General features: G+C 38.9%; 1 non-coding gene across 1 annotated transcript; it reads left to right on the plus strand.

The window, feature by feature from the left end:
• The first annotated feature begins 15,092 nt into the window (after positions 1-15,092).
• LOC112654187 (U6 spliceosomal RNA) lies at positions 15,093-15,194 on the plus strand. The gene has a single exon (XR_003132851.1). It is a non-coding gene; the product is annotated as a U6 spliceosomal RNA (small nuclear RNA).
• The last annotated feature ends 244 nt before the right edge of the window (positions 15,195-15,438 follow it).

Here is a 15,438-nt window from a genome sequence, read left to right on the forward strand (position 1 = left end):
GCGTTTGTGCCAGCCAACGTTCTTAGTTGCAAAGAAGAGAGAGAGACTCTGGCTACTTTCAGTGGAAAATAAGAATTTGGAAAGGGAAATATGGAAAACTAGACAAGGAAAATGAGGAGGAATGAAGAAGCAAGGCAGCAGAGAGCACAGGAGAAGCCTGGCTACTGGCTGTCTAGTTAGAAGACCTCACCAGAATACCATCGTCAGATTTTGGCTGTCATGATAGGGGCACAATGGTGATGTTGACAGTCTCTAGCTGTCTCTCCACCATCTCATGGGCTTCTACTGCCTCAAAATCCATACCACACGGATATTCCAAAAGAAGAATAGGTTCAGCTGCTGGGAAGACAATGAACCTCCTACAGAAAAAAAGGGGGTGTACGGTAAGCATCATTCTTGGCAGCTGGCACATAGTACAGATGCAATAGATGTCATTTTTCTACTTCCAAGCTTTTTCCTTGGCTTGCTGATTACCAGCTAGCCCTTCCGAATCTCACTGTCTCCTCCAAAATGATTATTTGTTATTGACTGAGCTGGTAAGCTAGATTACTAAACTGGTCAAAATGGTATGGAAACTAAAACATTTAGCTTCGGAGTAAGCCCATGAAAAATTTTGAGCAAAGTGAAGAACTAAGTAAGTTTAGGATATTTATAGATATTGTTGCTATGTTGGACTTAGAGTCTGGGTTTCAAAGGGTTCAAGCATGCCATTACTGAGATCTGGACTCATGAGCCGTCACACTAGTGACATTCACTTTTATTCCCTTAAAAGCAGTTATTGGAGAGTCAGGACTGGCAGGACTTCTGTGTGTTCTACTTCCTTTCTGACACCTAAGCTGGAGTTGGTTAGTACCTTTCCTGGAGGACCAGGGAATGGTTGTGAGTTTTAGACAAGATAACATAGATGCAAAGCCCTCAGTCAAATAACCTGGTACCTAATGAGTAAGTTTTCATCAGATGTTTCTCACTTTTTAGAGTGCACCGAGATCTTGCCCTTTTCTCTATATACCTGGGGGTTGGGGGTGCCTAAAAATCCCCATGCCCAGACTGCACCTCAGACCAATTATATCAAAATCATCTGGGGAAGAATCCAAGGCAGGAGTATCTTCAACAGGATTCAGGTGACTGTCATCAACAGCGAGGATGGGGAACATAGCTTTCTACTCACTCATCCCTTCTCCCAGCTGCGCTGAACACCTGTGCTCAGTGGCCTGCAAGCATCCTCTCCAGCCTTCACGACATTTATCAGCTCTGTATTTTAGCTACCTCTAGGCAATCACTATGCCCACCAGTACCTGAAATTCAGTAGCTTCACATCTAAGTAGGCTTCCTCTCCAGACCTACATAAGACTACACTGATTCATCTCGAGCCCTCCCCTCTCTATGCTTGCCCCCACCACTCCCCTGGACATCAGAGCTGGGAATCATAGGTACTCATTTTCTTCCCATCACCTAAGGGGTCATGAAGTTCCTTCTTTGCCCCGTCTCTCTAATCAAACCATGCTCTTTAGTACCATATCCCAGCTCTAGCACATTATACCTAGATTTCTCTATTCTTCCCCAGTTCAAATCTTTGTATCCTGCCTCCAGATTAAACTTCACTTCCTTTCTGACACCTCCTACTATTAACCCATGATGAGCCTTCATTTCCCACTGGATAAATTCCAAATTCTTAGTCCCAGGAAGCAAGGTCTTCATAATTTACAAAAACCCTATTTTACTCAACCTACCAGTAATCAATCCATTAATCAACTAGCAATCATTGTTGATAAATAGATACCCACCAACGTCTCCCCTTATGCACCAGCTTGATGAGAGGGTTCAGAGATTCTTGGCTGCCAAAATAGAAATCTAATCCTACAGTGAGGAAATGGACCTCTGTGTGTATGTGAGCTTCTCACCCCGCTGAGTAAAATCAGCTCCCTTAGGACACTAAGAACCTTCTAGAAATAGTCCCTTGCACCCCACTATGGAATCCGAGTAAACTGAATGCAACTTACCCAGGTTTGCTACTGAAGCACATGAGCGTTTGTTTCCTCAGCTCACAGGATCTCAAACAAAACCGTGTCCATTGCCCTACCTGACCTCATGCTAGTCTCACCACCTAAAAGTGCCCTCATTTTCCCCCTTTTCTTACCCAAATCCTACCCCTTCCTCCAAAGTTATCCTAAAACTTGACTCTGCAAGTATACTGTGTTCCTCTGATTCTTCCCGAGTGTGATCTGAAGTGGGCCTGACTGTACTTGCCATGTCACCTTTTCATCATATGCCTTCTGGCATTGTTTCCTGATTGTTATAAAGACCTTTTCTCCCTAATGAGATTTTATAGGCTTTCTGTAGAAGCCATCCGATTCTTCCTGAGATTCTCCACAACATCAGTAATCCCAGAGGTTTTGTGAGGGACAGGGTAGGTGCTCAATAAATGCATGCCAAATTAAATTACATTTCTGTAATACTAACAGCCCCGATCATCAATAATAGATGCTGCGACCCCCTGCACTTATTTTTTTTTTTGAGTTGCATTTACATCTGAGCATTTCTTAGCATATTCAATGAACACCGAAGACTGAGGTTAAGACTCTGTGTTCTCTGCAGTTTTGGGTGACCAGAAGGCCAGGAGGAGCTGACAGGTCTGTTTTTGCAAGTCCTCTTCTTACAACTGCCTTAAAATATTAATGTTTTATTTTCAAATATAAGTGAGTCAGTGTCTTTGTATCAATTCCAAGATAGATGACTTAAAATGCACTTTTCTGAATTGGGCTGCTTCAGGTCAAGGCTTAAAAGAAAAATGTGCATATGGATAAGTAGTTAGAGATTAAATCTGTAAACAGCCCTCCATTTGCTAATGCTATTTTGTCCTTCTTGGTTTTCTATTTTGCAACAAAATAACTTGAAGAATGTCGTGGCATCCAAATGTATAAATGCAACCCATAAAATTGATTTAAGTGAAAAATATGTTTGAGGGTAACAATTAGGGTAAGAGTCAACAGATATTATAAAAAACTAGGACTAAAACCTAGCAGCACAATTCTGCAAATTCTAGCATCTATATTTTTCTCTCTTGGAAGCCCCACATGCTTCATCTTTCTGTGGGGACAGCAGCATGTGTTCCCTCCCTGTATGTATCTCTAGCTCTTCACAAAAAGTATTAACTACCTGCCTCAAGCTTAGACTAGGAAATTAACATAAGATATTTTCATTTGACCGTGATCACATGAAGCCCTCTCTAATCTCATTTGGCACATTACCCATCAGATTTATGGAAATTCTCCATGAACTCTGACACTGAAGTGTAACAATTGCATAAACTGTGTGTGAGATGTGGCTGTGGTGTTCACAAGCTATACCCTTGACCTTAGCTACTAACTGAGTCTTTGCTGGGTCTACCAGTCACCCTGAAATCCAAAATGAAATGCACAGTAAAACCAGGCTTCCAAATACACGGCATGGGGGCTGATTAGAGGGAGAGGGGTAAAAGGAATTAATAATGAGTGGAATTAAGATAGCCAGAAACTGCAAACAGCAGGGATCCTATTTCCACAGAACTTGAAAATAAAGTAACAATAGAAAGGGTAGTCCTCTAATTAAATAATAATTTTTTTCCTCTTTAATGGTGTCCGTGTTATTTAATGCCTTGACTTCTTCAATCATTCAAACCATAATTTCAACATAATTATCAAAAGGAAAGTTGTCAAACTTAACAAGCTCATGATCTGACCATAGTAAGTAATATGTCACAGATGGGGGGAAAATTTTAAGCCATTTGGCAGCAAGGTGCACTATAATAAGATTGATATTTGAAACCACATTAGTAAGCTTCAAACATGGCATGCTTTACAACCTTATCATCTGCCACAGCTCAGAGGTATTAGAGAGGAGGTGGGGAGGGAAGAAATTACAGAAAAAATAATTATGAATTTCCTTCAAACTAAGCAGTATTATCATCTGACAGGAGCATAGGGCAGTGTCTGTAGTTATCCATTGAGTCCAATCTGTGTTGTCAAATGTACATATTTTTGATCCCCAAAACTAATGCAGTTCAGAGCACAAAGTCAACCCTCCTGGTTTGAACTCCTCCTCTACTGTTCATTAGCATGTGTCCTTAGGAACATTGTTGCTTCACTTTATGACACCTTGGCTTTCTCATTTGATAGACCTACCTCACCTCCTAGGGTTTGCATGAAGATTAAAATTATGTAATTTATCCAAAATGCTTGGCACCAGACCTAACCTACAGTTAGTGCTCAAAATATTGTTAACAACCTCCTCCTTTTTTTCCCTCCCTTTCCTCTTCCCTATCCCCCTTATCTTCCTTTGTTTCCTCCCCTCCTCCTCCTTTCTTGAGACATCTTCTCTTCAAAATAGGAATATTCCCACCTGACCCCTTTTCCATATATGTCTAGGTAAATGCATCCACTACTTTGTATTTTTCCACTATTTAAAATATACTTTATTATTGATTCCTAGAATCACTGCTGGTTGGTGTCAGAAGAGCAATCTCCTCCCAACAGATGAGGAAACTGGAGTTCAAAATATAAATGGCACACCCAAGCAGTAACCCCAGGATTTACTGCTTCCTAAAAAGATAAAACAACTGACATCACACACATTTACACATTGTACCAAGTGGCCTTTCATTGGTCACTATAAATTGCTACTCTGCTATTCAGAGGATCTCTTGAAATAGACTTTCCCAAGCTACCTGAAGTCCTTTGCTAAACAAACATAGCTACTTGTTTTTCTTATTACTACCTACTTTGGATTGTTTTGGCTTTTGTTTTTGAATTTTTGATGGCAAGAGGCAAGGTCCAGAAGTGTTGAACCCAACTGTACATCAGAATCACCATTTTTAGGGAACCCTGGGTGGCGCAGCAGTTTAGCGCCTGCCTTTGGCCCAGGGCGCGATCCTGGAGACCCGGGATCGAATCCCACGTCTGGCTCCCGGTGCATGGAGCCTGCTTCTCCCTCTGCCTGTGTCTCTGCCTCTCTCTCTATATATATATATATCATAAATAAGTTTTTAAAAAAAATCACCATTTTTAGAACTTTCTAGAAGTACTAATTTCCCAATCTCCCCTCCTCTACTGAGTCAGGCCTTCCAAGACATGTGGTGCCTGTGACTCTGCAGATTTACAGCTTTGTCTCTGGTGATTCCAGATCTGGGGCAATCTTTGGAAAATGTTGATACAATAAATCAACATCTTTTAAACATGATGCTGTGCAATTGTGCAGTGCAGAGGAAAAGAGGAGATTTTATAGGCTCTGAATAGGTTTTTTGTTATTATTAATTCCTTTATCAACAAATATTCTAAAGATACATCTTGCTTTTTTCATAGTATACAAATACATGTATAGGTATCTAACTAGTATTTTTCCACTCACATTATTTTTCATTCCATACTTACACTTCTATAGCTATAGCAGCATTAGAACCTGTAATCACCTGCTGCAATCTTGGTTGTATCGCCATTTCAATAATCTCTCCATAGGAGGATTACTTGTTTTACCCAACTTCTAAAATGCCACCATGACCTATCAGTCTTAGATTGCTTTCAAAGGACAATTCCTTCTAAACTATCATCAAGAGTCCATACGGACGTATACACTTTTCTTGTATAATTAAAGATAATTCAGTTTAAGAGTTTCATATCATCCTTGCAATAAATAAAGACAATTTAGGGTCACAAAGCCATTCTCTGAACTAGAAATTATAAATGTTTACTTTAATACATACAGCAATTTCCCAAAATGCACTTCTATAGAGATGTTTTGGAACATGGAAGAATATGTGGAGATACTTCCTGCGGCCTGAAACCCTTGAACCACCACGCATCTTTTTTTCCCTTTACTCTTGATGATAACCCATGTTATACTGGATCTCCACATAACTTAAGAAACCCCCCTCCCTCATGTGCCAGCATAGTGAGAAGGTTCAAGAGATTCTTGGCAGCCAAAATAGAAATCTAATCTTATAGTGAGGAAACAGACCTGTGTGTGTATGAGCTGCTCACCCCACTGAGTAGAAACAGCTCCTCTAGGACACTTAGAACCTTCTAGAAATAAACTATTGCACCCACAATGGAATTCCAGAGTGAACTGAGTGCATCTTCCCCATGCTTGCTACTGAAGGATCAGCCCAATGTAGCTTTATAGGCAAGATAGCCTCCTGCTGTTAAAATCGTCTGTTAGAAAAACAGTTGCAGGTATCAGGGCTAAGCAGCACCCACACAGAAATAAGGGAGTGCCTCTTTGATTATTCAAGGGAAATATTAAATGAAGACTTTGTTTTATACTTTATGTTAGCCCTTTGCTATTACTCTTTAATGCAATGAAACAAAGAAACATGGGTAAGACATTGTAATGGAGTTTGAGCGAGTGTCCTGGGAATGCAAGGTTTCTTTTCTGCTATAATTGCATTACTGGTGCTGTTCCATTCAGCATAAATGTGGCTACTAGTATTCATCTAAAAGATGCCCTTAGGCTTAAACTTTCCCCAAGTGGTGAGTAAGGATGGTGGGAATGTGGTTGGGGAATTTAAAACCCACTCAAACATCATTAATTAGAAATTCCCTGATGAAATTAAACCCTTGTATTTTGTTGGGATCATTTCACGACATTCTGAGTAATTCTGTTGTTCTTTTTTTTTTAATTGCTGCATACTCAGAGCCATGGTTTTAAGCATACCAAATTTCTAAGAAAACTGGCCAAATTCGCCATGTCTTTCCAAACATCCAAAACTAACAGATAAATAAGTAGAAAATTTTATACTCAAGTGGCTTCGATGTACCTAGCTCCAAGGCCTGAGGCAAGACTTTCAACCTCCAAATCCATTGTCATCACTGAATACCCTCATCAGGCAAATGGGTGGAAGCGTGTGCCATGAGCATTCATGGATGTCAGGGGCATTCATGATCTGAAAGCAGAATAGAACAGGGGGCTGCTGTGCCAACAAAAGAATAAGAATTATATTAGCTAATTTTAATTCTATTTTAGCTTCTGTAAATTTCCAACACAGAAATAGAAAGAAGTAACAGAGATTGGAGAGTGCAATATTCCATACCAAAGAGGTCAGCAGCAATCCATCGACCTCCTAAAATCCATCGTAATTGTCACCTGGAAGTTGGTCCCTGTGATCAGTTTTTGGTCTAAAGCGCTTTTCCACCAATGTCTCTGGTAAATTGCAGTCTGGATTGTCTCATCTATCGCCATATTTAATTATATTAATACTAGTTATTGGCTATATAGAGCTGTTCATTGTTATTTATTAGTTGCTATGGTTTACTGAGTGGATAATATAGGGAAGAAGCTGTACTAATCATTCTATGTATTATATCTCAATCTTCATCATCACTTCTGAGACAGGTATCATTAATCTCCTACTTTGCAGATGAGGAACCTGAAAATAAGGAATCTGAGTAACGCAAGTCACATACACATATGTGACATAAGTCACATACACATACATACACACACACATACACTGGAAGATCCAACCCAGTACCACAGCAAAAACTCATCCAGCAACTCCTGACAGCAGTTTGTTCAGAAGTAGGCTCAGCACATTACAGTTTCTCAGTCTTTTTTTATTAAATTTTTTATTTAAGTTATAAATCTATTTTTTAAGATTTTATTTATTTATTCATGAGAGACACAGAAAGAGAGGCAGAGACAAAGGCAGAGGGAGAAGCAGGTTCCAGGCAAGGAGCCTGATATGGGACTCAAACCTAGGAATCCAGGATCACGCCCTGAGCCAAAGGCAGAAGCTCAACCGCTGAGCCACCCAGGCATCCCTTGAGTCTATAAATCTAGATGAATGCATTATAGAACATTATCAACTCACTTGAATATTACTGAATTATAAGCTGCACAGAAGTTACTGCAGCTAGGATTATACAAACATGTTCATCTCATTGACCAAATAACAAACTATAGATGCTGGTGACAGAAGTGGTCCAATCTGTTCACTACACACACACACACACACATATTTATAGGATGTGTTTAATAAAAGGAATATCTTTTTTAGCAGCTTTCAATTTGTTAGCCAGTTTCATTCCTCTTCTCTCCAACAGCTTCATGAGGATACTTAGCTTGAGAACCACAGCCTGTATTAGAGACCCAGGAAATTCCAAGGCTTAGTTATCGATCACTACCAGTGCCACCAGTCCAGTGGTGAAGTCCAAAGTGCAATTACCTGGGAGCCAGGAGAATTGGCTCCTAATCTTGATTGGGTGATCTTAGGTAAATTACTTAGCCCCTTGAGGCTCTAGAAGATTGTATGTTTTTATTTTCCAGGTAGATGTTTCTTTATGAGGCAATTTAAATAGCTCCCCCTCACTTTTTTTTGGGGGGGGTAGTAACTGATGATTCAATAAAATAGTAATTAGAAAAGAAGGTTTTTCTGTATCCACCTCTGACACATTAGTATGAGAATAAAGATTGCTGTCTTTATTAGATAACTAATTATAGTGGCAAGCTAATTTCAAGTGTCATGGCATTGTACATATGTGTTCAAGGTTGCATAATATATAGAGATCTTGAGTATAACTTCTATCACAGAAACTACTTATTTCATTTAACAAAAGTTAAAAGATGATTTAACTGTACTAATGTTAAATCCAAGATCTGCTAAAGTGATTGCCAATTGGATTTTATATACTTTTTAAATTCTTTGTTCTTTCTAGAAAATCACATTGCTTGGAGGAAAAAAAAAAAGGTGTCTTTCTTTAAGAGAAACAGAATATTTGTACAAGTGAAAAATTAGGGTTAGAGAAAGCAAGGGAGGAGCTCGAGCTGTCTATCTTCGGGCCAATCAACTGGGCCAAAAGGTTTCCATATGCTTTGGCAGTGATCACTCTCTGACCGAAAGACCCTGAGGTGGGACGACAAGGCCAATGTGTTTACCCAGAAGTCCTGCGTAGCCATGGCTGCCCAAATGCTCAGCCAGAGCAAAAATGGGTATGAACTCTTAGAGTGTGTCCACTAGTTTTAGTTACTTAGTGGAGCTAAAACAAAAGGAAACAACAGAAGCGTTCATAATGACTTCATTTTATGGGTGTTTTCATCTTCTGAGTTAAATATATGTTTGTACTGTTGGATATTTTACAACCAACGTATCTTAATTTAATCATTAAAAGAGAACAATAAAGATATCGACGCACTTTACAAATGATGTTTTATTTGACTCATTCATTTCAATAAATATATATTGAGTCAGGCTTGGGCTAAGGTCCTGGGAATACAAAAGTGAAAATGACCAGCTGTTGCCTTAAAGAATACTACAGTATTTTTCTAACTTTGTCAAAATATAATACATCTTACACTTTTCTCAAAAATCTATGCTCCCCCCCAAAAAAATTAACAATATCTCAACAGCTTAAGGAAATGTGCCAAGAGAATCTTTAGATGGCATGCATACATCCATGTATGCATACATAATTTTCCCCATCACAAGAGAGTTACCCAGAGGATAGATTATCTAATTTAACTCCCAAGGGATTTAAGTGATGATTTCCTATAGTGTTAAAACTTATATCATATAGCCATTTCATTAGTTTTAGGACTTTTTTAATGCAAAAGACAAATAAAACACCTATGTTAGATACTCCTGTCTTTTAGCCCCTCTACATGTTATCTTTGAGTAGGACTCAGGTGTATAAATGATGCTTACATCTTCATGTATATGCTACAACCTTCTCCAGAGTTCAAATTATCTATGTAAATATACACAAAACAAAATGTCAGAATAGTACATATTATATGTAAATAATTATTCTGTTGAGTGGAATTCTGAATGCTTTTTATGTCTGTTTTTATAAAATATTCCAATTTTCTAAAATGATTATGTGTAGTTTTTACAATTAACAACATATATTTATTTTTATTTTCATTTATTTCCTAAATTTTATACAATAATTGTGACTTATTTCATGATCATAAAAAGTACACATTATTTTTTATTCTTACATGTAATATATATGTCTCATAAGATCATAATTATATTTCAAATACATAGCAAAAACAGATAGAAATATAGGTACTTATTAACAGTGACTATGTGTCATGGGACTAGCTGGAACTGCTCTTTCTGTTTTATGTTTTGCCTTTTTCTCTAAAATGAGCATGGATTGGGGCGCCTGGGTGACAGTCAGTTAAGCGTCTGCCATCAGCTCAGGTCATGATCCTGGGGACCTGGGCTTCTTGCTCAGCAGGGAGTCTGCTTCTCTCTCTCCCTCTGCCCGCTGTTCCCCCTGCTTATACTGGCATTCTCTCTTTCTCTCTCTTTCTCTCTAAAATAAATAAATAAAATCTTTTTAAAAAATAAAATGAGCATATATTGATTTCATAATTAATAAATGAACTTTAGTTTTTATTTTTTTTAACTTTAGTTTTTAAATGCAAGTCAAAAAATGCCAGATTAAACTAATTGAAATATATTATTTTTCTGATTTAAGCCCCCTGAAAAGCTATGATCTTTTACTTACAATCAAAATATACTTTAATGTTTATGAACAAACTTTTAGAGTGAAAACAAATAAGCAATAATATATTTTATGATTTATTTAAAGCAAACATGAGTCCAAGTATGCTCTAATAAAGAGAAATCAAGTACTGAGAATTGGAGACACCAGACCATGGCTGCAGAGGCTAGCACTGGAACTCTATAAAGAAGGTTAGAAATCCAAGTACATCCTCATATTTCTCTAACTCAATGGAAGTGGGATCCATCAATGGAAAAATCTAACCATCTGGAAATGCAAAAGCCAGGCAGAAAGACACACAAAGCAATGAAGTCTGACAAGTCTGCACGGCTGTCCTGGGCAACGTGGGAATCTGACTCATTCACAGATTATAGAGCAAGGCTATTGCCATCTGACTAGGCAAAGAAAAGAATCCATGTTCCCAGGATCACAAATGAAAGAGAGTTTGAAACGGGAGAGCAGAAGCCAGAGTCTGCGTGGTTCTCAGAGCTGTGAAAGCAGCACAAGGGCTTTTTCCAGGCATCCAGTGCCTCAGCCACTGTGCCCATGGTTTGGAAGGAGCCTTCCAAGACAAAAGAGGTCGATATATAGTAAGGTTCCCCATATTACAAAAACTTCAGGTAGGTCTGAACCTCCGTGTGTATTTATTTCCTCACCTGAATTTGGCGATCATTCAGTTATTCATGTAATGTATATTTATTTAGCATATTTCATGTGCCAGACATTATTCTAGGTTCTAGAATTATAAGAGTAGACAAAAAAGTAATGTGGTGATCAATATCACAAAGAAAATGAAGCACACCATAAGGAGATGCTCTGAAGAGAAAGAGGTCTTGTCTTGTGCACTTTTGCTGGGAATGTGAATGGGTGCAGCCATATGGAAAATGATATGGAGGGTCCTCAAAAAATCAAAACTAGGACTACTGTAGGACCCAGCAATCCCACCTGTGGGTATATATCCAAAGGAAATAAAAACAAGAGCTGAAAGAAATATCTACACCTCTCCATCTCCATGTTCGTTGCAGTATTATTTTCAACAGCTAACCGTGGAAGCAACCTAAGTGTCTGTCAACAAATGAATGGAAAAGAAAATGTAAATACACACACACACAGACACACACACACACACACACACAGAGTATATGCAGGTATATACTACATTGTATATTTATATTTATATATAAGTATATATATACAATAGAATATTATTTAAACATGAGAAAGAAGGAAATCCTGCCATTTGTAACAATGTGGATTAAACTTGAGGTCATCATACTAAGTGAAATAAGCCAAACAGAGAAAGACAAACACTGTATGATATCACTCATATGTGGAATCTAAAAAAGTTGAAGAGACTGTCCTTTTTCCAGTCGATATTCTTTCCTGCTTTGTCGAATATTAGTTGACCATAGAGTTGAGGGCCCATTTCTGGATTCTCTATTCTGTTCCATTGATCTATGTGTCTGTTTTTGTGCCAGTACCACACTGTCTTGATGACCACAGCTTTGTAGTACAGCCTGAAATCTGGCATTGTGATGCCCCCGGCTCTGGTTTTCTTTTTTAATATTCCCCTGGCTATTCAGGGTCTTATCTAATTCCACACAAATCTTAAGATTATTTGTTCCAACTCTCTGAAACAACTCCACGGTATTTTGATAGGGATTGCATTAAATGTGTAAATTGCCCTGGGTAGCATTGACATTTTCACAATGTTAATTCTTCCAATCCATGAGCATGGAATATTTTTCCATCTCTTTGTGTCTTCCTCAATTTTGTTCAGAAATGTTCTGTAGTTTTTAGGGTATAGATCTTTAACCTCTTTGGTTAGGTTTGTTCCTAGGTATCTTATGCTTTTGGGTGCAATTGTAAATGGGATTGACTCCTTAATTTCTCTTTCTTCAGTCTCATTGTTAGTGTATAGAAATGCTACTAATTTCTGGGCATTGATTTTTGTATCCTTCCACACTGCTGAATTGCTGTACGAGTTCTGGCAATCTTGGTGCCGGGAAAATTGGACAACCATGTGCAGAAGAATGAAACTAGAGCATTCTCTTACACCATACACAAAGATAAACTCAAAATGGATGAAAGATCTAAATGTGAGACAAGAATCCATCAAAATCCTAGAGGAGGACATAGGCAGCACCCTTTTTGAACTTGGCCACACAACTTCTTGTAAGATACATCTATGAAGGCAAGGGAAACAAAAGCAAAAATGAATTATTGGGACTTAATCAAGATAAAAAAGCTTCTGCACAGCAAAAGAAACAGTCAACAAAACTAAAAGACAACCTACAGAATGGGAGAAGATATTTGCAAATGACATATAAAATAAAGGGCTCGTATCCAAGATCTGTAAAGAACTTATTAAACTCAACAGCAAAGAAACAAACAATCAGATCATTAATGCGCAAAAGATATGAAGAGAAATCTCACAGAGGAAGACATAGACATGGCCAACATGCATATGAGAAAATGCTCTGCATCACTTGCCATCAGGGAAATACAAATCAAAACCACAATGAGATACCACCTCACACCAGTGAGAATGGGGCAAATTAACAAGGCAGGAAACAACAAACTTTGGAGAGGATGTGGAGAAAGGGGAACCCTCTTGCACTGTTGGTGGGAATGTGAACTGGTACAGCCACTCTGGAAAACTGTGTGGAGGTTCCTCAAAGAGTTTAAAATAGAGCTACCCACTGCTGGGGATTTACCCCAAAGATACAGATGCAGTGAAATGCTGGGACACCTGCACCCCAATGTTTATAGCAGCAATGTCCACAATAGCCAAACTATGGAAGGAGCCTCGGTGTCCATCGAAAGATGAATGGATAAAGAAGATGTGGTCTATGTATACAATGGAATATTACTCAGCCATTAGAAATGACAAATACCCACCATTTGCTTCAACGTGGAGGGACCTGGAGGGTATGATGCTGAGTGAAATAAGTCAGTCGGAGAAGGACAAACATTATATGGTCTCATTCATTTGGGGAATATAAAAAATAGTGAAAGGGAATAAAGGGGAAAGGAGAGAAATTGAGTGGGAAATATCAGAGAGAGTGACAGAACATGAGAGACTCCTAACTCTGGGAAACGAACAAGGGGTTGTGGAAAGGGAGGTGGGTGGGGGGTTGGGGTGACTGGGTGACGAGCACTGAGGGGGGCACTTGATGGGATGAGCACTGGGTGTTATGCTATTTGTTGGCAAATTGAACTCCAGTCAATAAACAATAGATAAAAATTAATTAAAAGTTGAAGTCAGGGAAACAGAGTAGAGTGGTGGTTACCAGGGCCTGGGGGGTAGGGGAAATGGGAAATGTTGTTCAAAGGATACAAAATTCCAGTGATAAGCTGATTAAGTTCTGGGGATCTAATGCACAGCATAGTGATTATAGTTAATAATACTGTATTATATACCTGAGAGTTGCCAAGAGAAAAGATCGTAAATGTTCTCCCCACAGAAAAAGAAATTGTAATTATGTAATATGATGGAGGTTTTGGCCAACCCTCTGCTAAGCATTTTGCAGCACATGAGTGTATCAAACCAATACCTTGTACAGGTTAAACTTACACTTTATCGACTATATTTCAATAAACCTGGAAACAAAATGAGAAGAGGAAATTGGGGAGTCTCTGAATTCCGAATGGTAGGAAAGAGTGGGGATGGAGAAGACCTACCAGAGCAACCTGAGAGAGGTTGCTAATTTTGACCAACACACAGTAGGTCATGAGGGTACAAGTGCAACAACCCCTGGGTAGTGGTAGGGGGTGAGGGAGCTCATCATAAAGAGGCATTCTGTAGGTGATGGGAAGCCATTGGAGAAGGAGCCAATGTGAATCTTTTAAGAGTTCACTCTGCAGAAAAGACTACATGGATGGACAGGAATGGAAACTGGAAGATGAAGCCAAAGAGCCACTGCAGGTTTTCTGTTCTGGCCCAGACTAAGAAGCTAGTGGTAGGGATGTCAAGAAGGGGTCCAACTCTGGATATTTGAAAGGTAGAGTGGATAGGGCTTGCTGATGGAATGGATGTGGAGAAAGTTAGAGAGAGGGAAGAATCAAGGATGACTTGTAGGTTTTGTCTAACCCATTGAGTGGATGGTGGTTCCATTTATTAAAACAGGGAAGATCAGAGAAGGATAGGGTTAACTAAAGCCTAACCCTAATCCTAACCCTTTGTAAACTCAAACAGAAAACACTGATAAGAGGCTGCTGGGTGGTTCAGTGGTTGAGCTTCTGCCTTTGGCTCAGGTTGTGATCCAGGGTCCTGGGATCAAGTCTTTAGTTGGGCTACTGCAGAGAGCCTGCTTCTCCCTCTGCCGGTGTCTCGGCCTCTGTCTCTGAGTCTCTTGTGAATAAATAAGTAAAACCTTAAAAAGAAAAGAAAAAACTGATAAGATTATGCTACAGGATTTCAAAATTGTCATCTCTCATCTTATAATTGCAAAGAAACATCGCTTACTCCAAGAGGAATAAAATAAAGATCTCATTTCCTTTAGGAAATCTTCCCCGATATGCCCCTTGTGAAATTTTACCTATAATATTTAAATGGAGTCAATGGTTTCTATCAGGACTCTCTTAAGCTAGCAGTGGAGTGTTCCCTGTGGCAGCACATATACCATATACCAAAATTGGAACAATGCGGAGAAGACGCACGGCCCCTGCACAAGAATGACATGTTAGTTGTGGGAAAATCCATGTCCTTTTTTGCACTACCCATATCAATATCTTTAAAACTTGAGATCTAAATTAAGATGTCTTTCTTTGATGAATGGATAAAGAAGATGTGGTTTCCTCAGCCACTAGAAACGACAAATACCCACCATTTTCTTCAATGTGGATGGAACTGGAGGGTATTATGCTGAGTGAAGTAAGTTAATCGGAGAAGGTCAACATTATATGGTCTCATTCATTTGGGGAATATAAAAAATAGTGAAAGGGAATAAAGGGG

The sequence above is a fragment of the Canis lupus genome, chromosome 3 (genome assembly GCF_003254725.2).
Source record: "Canis lupus dingo isolate Sandy chromosome 3, ASM325472v2, whole genome shotgun sequence".
Taxonomy (NCBI): Eukaryota; Metazoa; Chordata; class Mammalia; order Carnivora; family Canidae; genus Canis; species Canis lupus.